General features: G+C 46.5%; 1 long non-coding RNA gene across 1 annotated transcript in view; it reads right to left on the reverse strand.

Annotated features, from left to right (window-relative positions):
- LOC132018792 (uncharacterized) overlaps window positions 1-15,452 on the reverse strand; it is a 186,968-nt gene that overhangs the window by 169,021 nt on the left and 2,495 nt on the right. The window contains exon 2 of the long non-coding RNA XR_009404588.1: window positions 935-1,133. This is a non-coding gene — a long non-coding RNA (uncharacterized LOC132018792). The remainder of the gene's footprint in view (window positions 1-934; window positions 1,134-15,452) is intronic.

The following is a 15,452-nucleotide window of genomic DNA, read 5'->3' on the forward strand; positions in this document are numbered from 1 at the left end:
ACCAAGGAGCAGTAAGCCCACCACCCAGGAAAGCGCCTGAGCGTCGGCGGTCAGGGCATGGCACGCGGGGTCCCTGCCGGAGAAACTAAAAACTGTCATTCTCCCACTTTGCCACTTTTTCCAATATTCCTTATCAGCCCCCAAAAGCTCCTGCCATTACAACATTACCTCGTGATGGGCATATTACAATTTCCTAGATTACATCTTATCTGACATTAGTTACATTTTAGGGTTGTTGCTTACTGGCACTTTAATTTCATAAGTAAGCTATCTCCAAATCACAGAGGGGGATGAGTTCCAGCTCCTTCCATCCATTCTCCAAGCCTCGTTTCCAGAAGCTAACGTTTTCTTCCGCGGGCCTGGATTTCAGGTTTGTACTATCTGTTGGTTCTATGGCTCTCCATCCATTAACTATGGTAAGTAATGATAATATTCTTTACCTCAATTATCCTGTTCTCTATTTCTGGTGTTTGGCCCGAGAGGGACTAGAGGCTGAATCTGATTGTGTAAAATCATCATCTTCGTAGTGAAGAATCCTTTCGTAAGGGACGGGCCATCGAGCTCCTAAAGAATTTTTTTTGCTTACTGTTATTAATTTTACTTACAGGGATTAGATGGCATATTAAGATATAGCAAAGATATAACTCTCTGTAGCATTGCCATATAATTTACAAGTGTAAAGGGGAAAGAACTTGTTCTTTTTTTTTTTTTTTTTAAAGATTTTATTTATTTACTTGAGAGAGAGACAGCGAGAGAGAGCATGAACGAGGAGAAGGTCAGAGGGAGAAGCAGACTCCCCGTGGAGCTGGGAGCCCGATGCGGGACTCGATCCCCGGACTCCAGGATCATGACCTGAGGCGAAGGCAGTCGTCCAACCAACTGAGCCACCCAGGCGTCCCGGAAAGAACTTGTTCTTAAAAATGTAACAACTTACCCACATTTTCCATCTTCCCACCAATGAGTCAAAGATAGACTTCACACAGAGCAGTGGAGGGGTGGATAAGGCACTCAAAACACTGTCTGCTTGACTTCCCTCCATGGCCAGATGGCAAGATTCCGTAGCGTAAGGAGGAAAGGAGGTGGTACTTAACTCAGTTCCTCAGGAAATCCACCCCCTTGGAGTGCGTGGCAAACTATAAAGGCAGAAGAACAAAGGTAAAGAATGGGTAAGTTGAGATGATCTTAAATGATGGGTTTAAAAGTATAATTGTGTTAAATCTCTTCATAGGGCAAACAATTATTTTCACCAGGGGAATATTTTCTCTAGAATCATCTTTCCAGTCCTCTGGACGTCACTGCTGCCATGACTCTGTTGGCTCCAAATTTAAGCCCCGTCTGCGGTTGACTGCACAGAAGTTACTGCTCTGTTCTCCATACATGAAGGTTTGTGATTTCCCATGCACTGGGGAACCTAGAGGTCTTTGATGGATATTTTACTGAGTGGATTTGCACATTCTGCTTTGGCAATCTGTCTTTAAATATATATTTTGTCACATGCATTAAACAAAAAATAGTGTGTACACACACACACACACACACACATTCTGTGTGTTTTAGCTATCAGGAATCGAGTAATAACAGTGGCTAGAATGTGTTTATTATTTAATATCCTCAAATTTTGTGGCTGAATTTGAATGAAGGGATCAAACACTAAAAATTACAAAGCAGAGCTAAAAAATTAATGAGACCAGATTTATTTATTTACTTACATAATCATGCATTTTTAGAGAGAGAGTATGCATGCAGTGGGGGGGTGGGGGCTAGGAAAGAGGGAAAGGGAGAGAGAGAATCTTAAGCAGGCTCCACAGCTAGTACAGAGCCCCATGCAGGGCTTGATCTCACAACCCTGAGATCATGATCTGAGTCAGAATCAAAAGTCGGATGCTTAACTGACTGAGCCACCCAGGCGCCCTGAGACTGATTTAAAAAGATTTAAAAACAAAACAACAGATACTCCCAATGTACAAAGTCTAAAGAGAGAAGTCAGAGAGAACAGTGAGTAGAATATGGTCCTGACTGGAGGTGTCTGGCTACACCGTGGGCCCAGCTAAATGTGGGAGAGCTTGAAGTTAAGGTGACCTTGGGTTTTTAGGTGACCACACTGGTGGTGTTGCCCCCCAGCACCCATTTCCTTCCACGCCACCCCTCCACATTCCAGAGGACAGAGTAGTAAAAGCCACATTCCTCAGACTCCTTTGCAAGTAGACATCTCAGTGTGACTTGCTCATGGGCCGTGCAATGAGGTGCCCCTTTGTGACACTGAGAAGCTGGAAGACACAGCAGGAGGAAAGCAAGCTCAGCAGATGTGAGCGTTTCCAGGGCATTCCATCACCTGCTCACCAGCCTGCGGGAGGCAATGGCAGACATGGCAACAGAGTTAGCAATTGTTTCCAATGGAATTCCAAAATTCCAAGTGAATCCCAAATTCCAGTTGTGACTATGAATCCAAAGGGACACCAACCTCCACGCATTCCCATCTTCACAGTTTTGTCAGTATCCAACCCCTTGCATACTGTCCATCTCTGCTAGAAACCTCTCAAATGTCTTGTCTCCTGCATCAAGCCTTTATTAATATGTCTGTTTCCTCTAGTGCCCAAACAGCCTAAGATGATGAGACTGAATAGCTATACAGATCTTGGATTAGTTGTTGTTTTGGTTTTTTGGGGGGGGGGGCGGTAAGTTTAATTGAAGGAAGGGGAGAAAAGGCAGTTTGGACAGTATTTCCCCAGCTATGGCAAGAATACCTCTGGTGATTTAAGAGGTACAAGGCACGGCATTCAGTAACGTTGAAACATGTAACAAAACAGTTATTCCCTTCTTGATTCTCTTTTAATCATTTAAGGAGAATTCTGAGGCTGCGACTGGATTTCTTTAACACTTTGCTAATACTCTTTAATCCCCTTTATTTGCGAAGAGAATAGGCACAGAGCCTTGGTCGGAAAACTCCACTCAGCTAGAATGCAAAGACGCTGTTTTATTTTCAATACATTTCTTTCTAGAATTATCTTCTCAGTATGGCAAGCAATAGAAGTTTTCCATTTATGTTAGTGAGAGGAAGTACCCTTTTAATTTCAACTTTTTATTTTGAAAGCTTTCAAATCTTAAAAAAAAAAAAAAGAAAGAAAGAGTTCTATAGCCAGAATCCATATCCCCACAACAGAAGATCTACCATTGTTTACATTTTTCAGATCTTCTTCATCTATAATTTCTTTTTTGTTCAACACCTTGAAAGTGAATTATAGACACTGAGGTACTTCACCCCTGAAATACTTTAGCAGGTAATTCCAGCAAACAAGAATCTTCTTCTGAAAAAACCATACCCAGGGGCACTTGGGTGGCTCATTTGGTTAAGCGTCTGCCTTCAGCTCCAGTCATGATCTCGGGGTCCTGGGATGGAGCCCAGCACCAGGCTCTGCGCTCAGTGGGAGCCTGCTTCTCGCCCTCTTCCCCACTCTCTCTCTCTCTCAAATAAATAAATAAAATCTTTAAACAAACAAGCAAACTATACCCAGTACCACACAAAACAAAATTAATAATTCCCTCATGGTGTCTGGCCCATTTTCAGTCAGGAAGGTGTTTTTTTTTTTGTTAAACTCACTTAAAAAATGTGAGCTGATTTTTTTTTTAAGATGAGATAAACATTAGGAGGTAAATATAGATGAGATATGGGTGTGGGGAAAAGCGTGAGGATGGGGGGGGGTTTGTATAAAACCCTGGTTTGAAAACTCAGACCTGAGAAACAGTGGACAGGAGCCTACAGGAGCCGTAGGCTGTGTCTGAAAAGGAAGGAGAATAAGAAAGATGCTAATGGCTGAGGAGGAAAGTAAGTGGGCCAAGAAACAGGAGGTCGCTCCTGGAATAAGTGCACTGGGAAGAAAAGAAAATGTGAATCCGTGAAAAGTGAATGTACTCGAGTGTAGTCACAGGTTGTCCCTGGGAGACGAGACCAGGGCTTTGAGGCCCAGTGATGTCACTATTTGCAGCAGGACCTAATCACTTCAGATCCCTTTGCCCCGTGAACTCCTCTATCAGATGGGGTGGGGGTTGGGAAGGTATTGCATCGTGTCCCTCATACACTGCCCTAAGGAGCAAATAAGGAACACACGACAACCACCCCCCCCCCGCCCACATACACCGTAACACACAGGTGATAAGCAGCACCTAAAAAATCCAGTGGCGTAAAATGTGGGTTTCTGTTATGGGAAAGTTCATGAAAAACAGTCTTTTCAGGGGGTCAGCGCTGTCACCGAAAGCACAAAAGTGAGGCTAATAAAAGCATGTGCTGTATTTGACTGGTCAAAAATGGTTCCTTGGGTGCCCCAGGTCGGGAGGTTTTGGGGGGGGTGCAAAGGGGGAGAAGGTCACGAAGGGGGAGGGAGTGACACTGTGTGGGGCCACCGGACAAGGCAGCCGCGGGAAAGCTGGATTTGGACGTCGGGTGCGAAGTGGGAAGGGGAAGAGCCAGGGAAAGAGAGGGACTAAAATCAAAGTCAACATCGGGACTGTGGATCATAAAGGACTCTCCTCCCGAAAAGAGGATTTTGTTCAGCTTCCATGGGAGCATGGGGACAGGCAGAGGACAGGGGATAATTACCAATAGCCATTGTGTTTTATGGGATATTGATTTGTCACTTGGTTTTACTGTACATGTCAAGCACTAAGACCGGCGCCCAGCACACTGGAAGGACTCCATAAATGCCCACTGCCGTTATCAGGATTGCCTCCCGATTTTCCATTCCCACCACCTCACCCTATTTCAGCTCCATCCGCACCGTGTAGCTAGTTTATGTCAGTTCCTCCTAACTAGCCTCTTGGGGCTGGGAACTCGAAGAACCCACCAGGAATTCCCCCGTCTTTTGGGGTTTCTAAGGGTCTGCCACATCCCGCCCCTTCATCTAGGTCCTTCACACAAGAGTTAATATGCTCGCTGCCCTGTGGCACGGAGCACAGCTGGCCGGGGTGAGGGGAGACGGGCACTGGATGAAGAGGCAAGGGCTGAGAGGCTGGTCAGCAGCCAGAGAAGCTACCTGCAGAGCGGGGGGCTCTAGGCTAGCCTGTGGTGGGCTAATGCAACCACCTTCTCAGAGTCAAAGGACATGAACGCGAGACACAGAAAGAAGCCACTGGCACTGACAATAGGCAAAACAATACAGAGACAGGCCGTGCCATATGCAGAACCGGGAGCAAGCAGAGTGTTTCCCACCTCTCCCCTTCCTCCTCTCCGGTCTCCTCTGAACCCCAGATCGGCCCCAAACACGAATTAAGGAATTTAGCCCCTTGGTCGTAGTACTGCTCTCTGGTCCTATGTCGTGGTGTTTTCTTGGGCAACGTCAAGATCCATGTGGATCCAGGCTCCACAGGGGTTATAATTCTTCTAATCCAACACCTTTCCCTTTGAGACCTTCCAACACTCCTAAATTCATGAATCACAGAGCTTTAAACCTGGAAGAGACCTAATTGCTGTCACACCTCAAAAAAATAAATAAATAAATAAAATAAAATAAAAACAACAACAGAAAGCATTACTAGGCTTCCCTAGTTATATGTGCTGCTGAAGCAAGCACATAGCTTCCCTAGTTACGATGTTTCAGATTACCCTTTGAAAATAATTATCAAAAGCTATACAGGTGGGGTGCCTGGGTGGCTCAGTAGGTTAGGCATCTGCCTTCAGCTCAGGTCATGATCTTAGGATCCTGGGATTGAGCCCCACATCGGGCTCTCTGCTCAGCAGAGAATCTGCTTCTCCCTCTGCCTCTCTCTCTCTTGCAAATAAAAAAATAAAATCTTAAAAAAAAGAAAATCATGAAAGTATATACCTTTGCACCCAGCATCCCCACTTCTGGTAATTTGCCTTATGGAAAATAGCCAGATAAGTACACAAAGATGCTGTCATAGACTATTCATTGCCCCACTCTTCAATATAACAAGTCTGAAAGTGACTTACATTGACCAATAAGAGATTGGTTAAACAATTGTTATATACAGCCATTAGCAGGACACTAAATAGCAACTAAAAACTGGAATACATATATTGACAAGTCAAAACACTGGGTCACAGAATGGAGTGTTATAGACAGGTTTCGTTAATTGGAAACTGCATTTTAAATATACTAACAGAAACAGGAAAACTCTGGAAGAGATTTATAGAAGTTGTTTCAAAGTGGCGAGAACTTTAGTGACTCAATTTTGCTTTGTGTTTGCTTATGTGTAACTTCTAAATTTCTGCATTGAATACACACTTCTTTTCTTTCTTTCTTTTTTAAGATTTTATTTGTTTACTTGACAGAGAGAGAGCCAGAGAGCACAAGCGGGCAGGGGGCAGGATGGGGGTGTGCACAAGAAGGGAGGGACAGCAGGGAAGGCAGAGGGAGAAGGAGAAGCCGGTTCCCCACTGAGCAGGGACCCTGACATGGAACTCAATACCAGGACCCTGGGATCATGACCCTAATGGAAGGCTGATGCTCAACCCATGGAGCCACCCAGGTGTCATGAATACACATTTCTTATGAAATAAAAATCCTACTGAAGTCCCAGATCAGATGATGTCCTTCCTATAAATTCTGCTGAAAAAAACCCATCCAGAAATGGTTTCGCCTCTGCTTCTAAATGTAGACACGTTTATATCTGTCTCCAACACCTAGCACACACGTACCGTCATGTGTTTCCGCACGACCACATGATCAAGTAAGACACTCCAGAACACAGCTGCCTTTCACTCTACAGGACCAGACTCTGTTTAACCCACTATTAGACGATGGCCCCAAAAAGATAGGTCCCTGTCCAGGATCTATGAGTGTGACCTTATTTGGAAAAAAGGGTCTTTGCAAATGTCATTATATTAGGGATCTTGATAGAAGACCCTCCTGGAATATGGGGGTGGGCTCCAAAGCCAATAACAAGTGTCCTTACAAGAGACCGAAGAGGCAATGACAGGGACACAGGACAGAAGGCCGCATGACCACGGAGACAGAGACTGGAGTGGGGCCTTTGCAAGCCAAGGAAAGCCTGGAGTCCCGAGAAGCTGGAGGAGGCAAGGAAAGGCTTCTCCCTGAGCCTCCAGAGAGAACGGGAGCTCGCTGACACTGACTTTGGACTCCTGGCCTCCGGCACTGTGAGAGAATGCATTTCACTTATTTTAAACCACCGAGTTCCTGGTAGATTGTTAAAGCATACACAGAAAACTGAGAGACACCTATTAGACATCTTGTCAATATTCAATATTTGGCAGGGCCGGGTGGGGGCTGGGTGGTAGTGCTTGAATTACAATATCCTTGACTCTCTACGCTCTCATGCAGAAAGAGAGGATATCTCATTATTAATAAGCCCAAGTTTCTTAGGATTAAATTTGAATTCTTCTTCCCACTGTGGGTCATAAGGCAACCAAAATGGCCAAACGTTCATTGCCGACCCAACCACTCTGATTTGAAACGCGGAAATAAAAAAGTAATTGACTCTCTGGTACCATGTCTTTTTGGAGACCCAGGACGCCCGCTCACTTCCTCCAACACTAAGCTCCTTATTTGACTGGAGCGTGAGTTCAGTAACCCGTGGCTTTGCCCAGACATCCCCCAACACTAAGAGCTTTAAAGGGACAATGGCAGGGTTGAGAGGTTGAAAAATTTGACCTACTTTCCCCGTCTGTCCCCAAAAATCCATGGCATTTTCTCTCTGTGAACCAACTCAGCTCTTTAATCCACATGCACACAGGGCCTGTCCAGGGAGAGCATATTTTGGCCTCGTGTGTTTGCTTTTTGTTTTGCTTTTGAACCAAATGCCTTGCTGCTTTGATAATGAGGAATGAAGGGGAGAGAGAATGTGTTTTTCTTCAGGCTTAAAAAACATATACAGTGTTGAACACTCAAGGGATTATCATATAAAACGTGGTGTAAAGAAACATGAGTGGTGGGGGTGGGGGGTAGTCCGAAAGAAAGGGACACTAAAACCTCATACATTGCTTGTAGAATCACATTTGCCCAGGATGACAGAACGCTTCAGTCTCCAAGGACACTTCTGATCCATGTGGTGTACAACTGTGTAGGTTCCAAACATAAGGCAGCGCCCCCCACTGCCCTGGGTTCCAGTATGAGGAAAGAATGTGTAGAAGGAATCCACACTGTTCACGGACGCAGGGCAGGCCCTGGGCAAGATCACAGAGAACGAGAGAGTTCCCCTGCCTCTCCACCTCCCTGCGTCCCCTGCCTGCCTCCTTCGTTCTGATATGGGCTCTCCTGACCCAACCGTGCTCCATGACTTTAGGCTAGGCCCGCTGGTGGCCCCGTTTCCTTCTTGCCGACACAGACCCTTCCCAAGCAACTTCTCCAGGATCCTGCATCACTGGGGCCCACACTGTGACAGCGGCTGGTCTGCAGAGGACCTGGCCAAGGCTCTGAAGAGGAGTCTAGAAGAAGCCCTTCTTGCTGGGCCTGGGTTATCAATTGGAGCTTGCTAAACTACTGGGCAGGTCCCTTTCTTCCCCCCAACGTAAACTGAAGCCTTACCCTTCTCACCAGAGGGAATACAGAGGCCCTGGGAGAAAGGGTAGTACCAACCAGAAATGAAGAGATGCCTGCAGTCTGAAGAGGGGCCATGGGGGTAGGCAGACTGCTCCAAGGGGATGGGGACCAAGCCCATAACTGTATCTAACTGGGTGATAATGGCAGATGACGGGAATGGATCATTCTTCTAGGGCGGAAACTGTATTTTCATGGTGGGTCTCAATGCCTAAAAAGAATCCTAATGTGGGAATTTTGTCCAGTGTAGAAAATAGTCTTTAAAACAGAAAGGCCTTACAAATCTCCATCAAAGTCACATCCAAGGGGTGCCTGGTGGCTCAGTCAGTGAAGCATCCAACTCTTGATATCCACTCAGGTCTTGATCTCAGGGTCGTGGGATTGAGCCCTGCATTGAAACCCACATCAAGGCCCACATCAATCCCCACATCGGGCTCCACCCTCAATGAGGACCCTGCTTCTCTCCCTCTCCCACTGCCCCTATGCTGTTAAATAAATAAATATATCTTTAAAAAAAAACAACTCTTACTATGCACTTAAGATTTTAATGAATTGGGGAGGGGGTGCCTGGGTGGCTCAATCAGTTAAGCGTCTGCCTTTGGCTCAGGTCATGATCCCAGGGTCCTGGGATCAAGCCCTGCATCAGGCTCCCTGCTCAGCAGGAAGCCTGATTCTCCCTCTGCCCCTTGCCCTGCTGGTTCTCTCTCTCTCTCTTTCTCTCTCTCTCTCTGACAAATATATGAAATTTATGTAAAAAAAGATTTTAATGAATGGCTTTGAAAAATATTTCTCAGAATAATTGGAAAATTCAAATACACTTTCCAATATTTGCCACCCTCAAGGGGACAGTGATGTCATGGGACCATTTCCAGAATTGCAAATCAGTTGGTGTTCCTGAAGAAGAATAGTATACCATAGGCTGATTTGACTGAATGATGTAATTGATCAGAAAAGAAGGAAGGAAGGAAGGAATAACCAGGTCCAATAGGATCACCTTTGTTTGGACACAGACAACCAAACTGACAAATTAAAAAGACTAGGATCATCCCTCCCTGGTGACAGTTAGCATCCCAGAAGAATGGCAGGCACAGTGAAAGCAGGGGGCTGGGTGATTCACCCCAGGCCTGGAGTACCTGCCTACAATGACCTAGTAGGTTCTTGCCTTTGACACTCAATAGGGTCTGAATGGTAATTGGATTCAGCCCAGTATTTTCTTCCACAGGAACATAATTACTAAATACATAGAATAAATCCCTGACCCAAACGTCAGATCTCAGGGCAAATCTAAGTTAATTGTCTTTTTCTAATCCTCTAAATAGCATTGCATATAGCCCCCTTAAAAAAAAAAAAAAAATCAGGGGCACTTGGGTGGCTCAGTTGGTTAAACATCCGATTCTTTTTTTTTTTTTTAAGATTTTATTTATTTAATTGACTGAGAGAGAGACCACAAGCAGGCAGAGAGAGAGGGGAGGAAGCAGGCTCCCTGCTGAGCAGAGAGCCCCACGCGGGACTCGATCCCAGGACCCTGAGATCATGACCTGAGCCAAAGGCAGAGGCTTTAATCCACTGAGCCACCCAGGCACCCCTAAACATCCGATTCTTGAGCTCAGGTCTTGATCTCAGGGTTGTGAGTTCAACCCCTGTGTTGGGTTCCACACTGGGCTTGGACCCTACTTAAGAAAAAAAAAAAAAGTCTTACCTTTTTTGAGGTCCCCTTGTTGCTGTTATCAGTTATATATTCACCATGTGGACCTGGGAGCTAGAGGAAAACAATCTGGGGAGGGTAGAGGGTAGCAAAGAAACAGATACATGGAGGTCAGAGGCCAAGGATAGAGAAAAGCTGTGACAGTGGGAGTCCCTAGTTCTGGTGCTGTTGGTAACTGTCCGCCATCCTGCCACTGGGTGCCATGAGGTACCCCCAAGACCTTCACTATAAATCCCCATTCTTGCTAAAGCTGGTCTTCTGCTACTTGCTACCCAAAGATTCCTATGGTATGTCTCCACCTGGACTATGAGCTCTGGGAATGGTGGATGACTTGGGGTGGTCCCATTCACACTTGTGTGCCAAACAAATGGATATGCGATGAAGACCAAACATCAATGAAGACCAAACATCAATGAAGACCAAACAGGAGGCATGTAAAATAGGAGGTTTTTTTGAGAAAGAGTCTGGGAATGGAAGTCAAATCCTGTGTCATCATTTTGTTTCTACTACTACACTACTGTGACCATAGACAATTTACTGAACCTCTCAGGGCCTCTATTTTGTCCTAGAGAGACCGTAACAAACATAACAACAGAACAGAACAGAGCATAAAACGTAACATTAGGTGGTTGGCAAACATTAGAAAGACACTTTTATTATCTCCCCTGTGTTTTGTAAACTTTTTTTGTAAACTTTTATTTTGTAAACTTTTATCTGTAACAAACTGCATATGTAAACTCATTTTCCCATAAGATAACCACTGTTACCACACTTAGGAAGTATCATTCCAGTAAAAGCTAAAAACACACACACACACACACACACACACACACACACACACATAAAACAAACCCTTGGCATTTCTGTTATGCTGTGCCCTCCTCCCCCAGATAAATGATGCAGTTCCTGTTAGACTTCCTGACAGACTGAAAAGAACTTCAGGACTCCCATTACCACAATTAAGGGCCAGAGCCCTCCAGTCATCCTGGGTGGAAAACATTTCACTTGATGACTGGTAAACTCTAAAATTCAATTATTCTGATAACCTAACAGATGCCTGCAAATCAGCGCAAAGATAGGACCTAAAGGAAACTGGCTATACACCCATGAGAAAGCGGAAAACTGGGATGCTTTTGGTTCTCAGCAGTGTGGAGAGCTGAATACTGCTTTCAAAGGCACGGCCATTGTTGTGCAGGGAACATGTGCAGGCCACCAAACTATACTCTTGTCTTCATCTGAGATCTATAATATTTACTGCGTGTCTCCTGAGTGCATACTAAGTACTTTTTTTTAAGGTTTTGTTTTTAAGTAATCTGTACATCCAACATGGGACTCAGATTTACAATGCCGAGATCAAGTGTCACACGCTCTGCTGACTAAGCCAGCCAGGTGTCCCTTGGTACTTTTCATCTATTGTCTCAATTACCCTCCCCCCACCCCCGCCAGAGCCTTGTATGGTAGGCACTAATGAGGTACTAATATGTCATCACTCCCATTTTTCAGACAAGGGAATTGAGGCGCTAAGGGTAGAGCTAGGATGACACTCCGACCACCTGATGCCAACCCTGAGTGTCTAACCATTATGCGACACTCTTCCTCGGTGTCCCCACAGGCCACGAGATGACTCTGTTGGAAATCCTCAGTGGCACTGGTATTAGATTCCTTGGGTCGCCGCCATAATTACCACAACCTTGAAATGTATGCTTTCGGGGTTCAGAAGGCAAGAAGTTCAAAACCAAAGTGTCTGTGGGGTTGGTTCCTTCTGGAGGCTCCGTCCCCTGGCCCCGGGTGGCTGCTGATGATCCTCCACGTTCCTCTGCCTATAGTTCCAGTCTCTGCCCTCCTCCTTCAAGTTCACATGTGACTCTGCATCTCTGCGTCTCTGCCTCTTATAAGGACCCCTGTCATTGGATTTAGGGTCCAGCCAATGCAGGACCATCTCATCATGGGATCCTTACTTCCATGACCTCTACAAAGACCCTTCTGTCAAATAAGGTCACGTTCACAGGTACTGGGATGTAGGACTCAGACACATCTCAGGCACAGCCCCCTGCAGCTTCCAATGACCTCCACTCTCAACTATCCCATGAGTCTTATTTTCCCCATAATCCCACAGCTCTCCACCGGGAGGATGGTGCTAACTCTTACATCCCCAAACTCAATCGATATAAGATCTGTTACATGGACGTTATCAATTTTTTAAAAGATTTTATTTATTTATTTATTTATTTATTAGGCACAGAGAGAGAGAGAGCACACAAGTAGAGGGAGAGGGAGAAGCAGGCTTCCCACTGAGTAGGAACCTGATGCGGGGCTCGATCCCAGGATCCTGGGATCAAGACCTGAGCCGAAGGCAGATTCTTAACCAACTGAGCCACCCGGGTGACCGTTAATCAATTTCTTTTTAAAAGAAAAAGGAGGGGTGCCTGGGTGGCTCAGTGGGTTAAGGCCTCCGCCTCCGACTTGGGTCATGATCTCAGGCTCCTGGGATCAAAACCCACATCGGGCTCTCTGCTCAGCAGGGAGCCTGCTTCCCTTCCTCTCTCTCTCTCTCTGCCTGCCTCTCTGCCTACTTGTGATGTGTCTGTCAAATAAATAAAATATTTTAAAAAAAAGGAAAACAGGAATGGATAGACTATTATAGGATGGCAGAAGACAGAATTGTTTCTTCAGTTAACAATTGCTTAGAACTCTTGTGGGTTGAGCGCTGTACCAGGTGCCCGGGCAAAAGCAGAGATCTAGTGCCTTCCCTAGGGAGCCTGTGGTTCGTCTCAGGGAGACAAGGACGCAGAGGACAATCCCAGTCGATGAGACAAGTGCCATCAGGTGCACACAAAGGCCTGTGGGGTCACAGAGAAAGGAGCCCTAATGCTCCCCGGGGTCAGGGAGAGGCTTCCAGGGAGCAGGTGACATTTGAGCCGGGTCCTGAAAGATGAGTGGGAGCATGCCCAGGCAGGAAGGAGCCCAGGAAGGGCATTTCAGGCAAAGGACAGAGCAGGAGCCGAGCTCCAGATGCCGAAAGATGCTGACCAGTGCAGCAAACAAGGAGCCCTTCATTATTTGGGCCTTGTTTCCATCCTGTCAGTCTCTGTGCAAAACCTTCACCGACTTCTCGGTGTTTAAGACCTACAACCCCAAGCCTTCATTTTTGAAGCCCAACCCTCAATTCTCCAGCTCAAATACCTTGTTCCCAGCACCAAGCTTACACTTGCAGCCCTCCTGTTCCCTGTCTTGTCTGTCCCTTCCATGGAGCCGCGCTCCTGCCCACAGGTTCCTACTGACTCCCCCACACGGGGGACTCCCCCACCCACTCCCGCCAAGATCCCTCAGGCTACAGAGTCCGATCATTCTTGGGGAAGCCCCTCCCTCGCCAAACTTCCATAAACCACCTTCAGCTATTTACAGCTAAAGGCTCTTTTTCAGGCTCAAAAAATTGGCCTGCAGGCATTGAGGTATATCCAGAGGGTGGTGACATAGTCTCTTTCCAAGGAGACTCATGCTGGCCACGGTCAACCCCAGGAAGCCAAAGAATATGTCTGTCCTTGAGATGAATGACAAGGAGAAAGGTGGTAGAGATGGCATAAAGAGGACACAGGTCTGGGGTGCCTGGGCGACTCACTGGGGTGAGGATCCAATTCTTAATTTTTGGTTCGGGGTCTTGATCCAGGGTTGTGAGTTCAAGCCCCGTATTGGTTTCTGAGCTGGGCATGGAGCCTTCTTTAAAAATGGAGGGGGGAGGTTCGGGGGGATGCAGGTCTGTCATTCGTTATCCACATTTCTAAAATAGAAGAAGCTACCCAAACCAGGAGTTAATTCCTAACCCACTGGGTGTCAGGGGCTGACCTGCACCGATGCAAGCCTATGAATAGCCTTTACGTCATAGGGTGTGCAATCCGTCCCTTTGGCTGCAGATTTAATAAGATGCTTGATTACACAATGCTGTAAGACTCTCCGCACGGGGCATTAGGTAATATTCTGTGTCCTGAAACCTATCTGGCCCTGAGGATTTTGGAGGTGGCACCGTGGACCTATGGTTGCTACGATCCTGCCGCAGGTGTTTTTAATGACCGTGTTCCCCGGGGCTGCGTTTATTCTTAGCTTGAGCTCATTTGAGGGCTCGGCCTGGTTCTAGTTGCTGAAAAATCTTTGTCGGGGCAGGTAAAATGATGAGCCTGGGGCAAAGGAACGGAGCCTGGTCAGCTGGAGATGAGCGCCTAGCATGGGGCCTAATTCCTCCCCTTCCCTGGGTCTCAGCCTCGTCCACCAGGACCAGGGGCCACAGATCATCAAGGACGCATCACAACCAGTGCAGACTGATCACAGGGAAGACTAGCTGTAGGACTGGAAACCTCCACCTTCTGGCCCTGCCTCACATCCCTGCCAGACTCCATGGGTCTGCACTCACTCTCACAGCCTCTTTAAAACTATGGGAACCTCTGAAGCTCAGCCACTTGGGTGAGGCCTCCAGACATCACCGATCCCATTCTCCAACCATCGGAGCCACCCCTTACAGACACATACACACGCGCACACATGCAAGCAAGCAAGCAGAACAGCATGGGCCTATAGGCCTGTGTCCCAATTCTTCTCCCTGCCAGATACAGGAATTGGAGCAACCTTACGCATTCTTTCTTGCATCATCATTTAAAGGGTCATAATTATAATAATTGCCTCTGACTGTGCTTTCCAGGGTCAGATCATAGAGTAGATAGGATGGCCCCTGGAAGCAGTAAAATGATATAAAAATGACATCCTTGTTTTTATTATTTTTAAAATCTAAATATTACTTACAGGAGACTACTGATGTGTTAAGACAACAGGTCCCAAATATATTATCATGATAGCATAATGTTTCTGAAGATGGTCTGCTGTTAAAACTGAACAATGATGGGGCGCCTGGGTGGCTCAGTTGGTTAAGCATCTGCCTTTGGCTCAGGTCATGATCCTGGGGTCCTGGGATCCAGCCCCGCATCGGGCTCCCTGCTCAGTGGGAAGTCTGCGTCTCTCTCTCCCCCTCTGCCCTGCCTCTGCTCTCTTTCTCCCTCTATCTCAGGTAAATAAATAAAATCCTTTAAAAAAAAAAAAATAGAGGGACGCCTGGGTGGCTCAGTTGGTTAAGCAGCTGCCTTCAGCTCAGGTCATGATCCCAGCGTCCTGGGATCGAGTCCCACATCGGGCTCCTTGCTTGGCAGGGAGCCTGCTTCTCCCTCTGCCTCTGCCTGCCATTCTGTCTGCCC

The sequence above is a fragment of the Mustela nigripes genome, chromosome 5 (assembly GCF_022355385.1).
Source record: "Mustela nigripes isolate SB6536 chromosome 5, MUSNIG.SB6536, whole genome shotgun sequence".
NCBI classification, from domain to species: Eukaryota; Metazoa; Chordata; class Mammalia; order Carnivora; family Mustelidae; genus Mustela; species Mustela nigripes.